This window comes from Mastomys coucha, unplaced genomic scaffold, assembly GCF_008632895.1.
Source record: "Mastomys coucha isolate ucsf_1 unplaced genomic scaffold, UCSF_Mcou_1 pScaffold6, whole genome shotgun sequence".
Classification (NCBI taxonomy): Eukaryota; Metazoa; Chordata; class Mammalia; order Rodentia; family Muridae; genus Mastomys; species Mastomys coucha.
In genome coordinates, this window is record NW_022196912.1 from 46,548,949 (window position 1) to 46,549,354 (window position 406).

Below are 406 nucleotides of genomic sequence, written 5' to 3' on the forward strand. Positions count from 1 at the left end.
GGGAGAAGGGGAGGGGAGGAGGAGGGGAGGGGAGGAGGAGGGGGTTCGTAGGTGAATGTAGGCTGTAGATAGCTCACTCACAGACCCTTATTCCTCTGATCACCTTCCCCAGTTCAGAGAAAAAAAGAGTAGGTTTTGTCCTGAAAAAGATTCAAAGTTAGTAACTGGATGAGAGATGCTCTAAAAGCTTTTTATTTTTTAAATGTGATTCTTTCCATAGAAGGTAGATAAAGGAAGCCCAGGTACTTAGCTGGAGAGGAATGAACCTCTCTCCACGACACCCAAGACACAACACCAAGAAGCCTTTGAAATCAGGCAGACATGTTTAGTAACTGGCTGGTTGTATTGTTTTTTTGTTTAAACAACACATTCAAATATTTTCCTTGTCCATAATATGTTGCCAAAA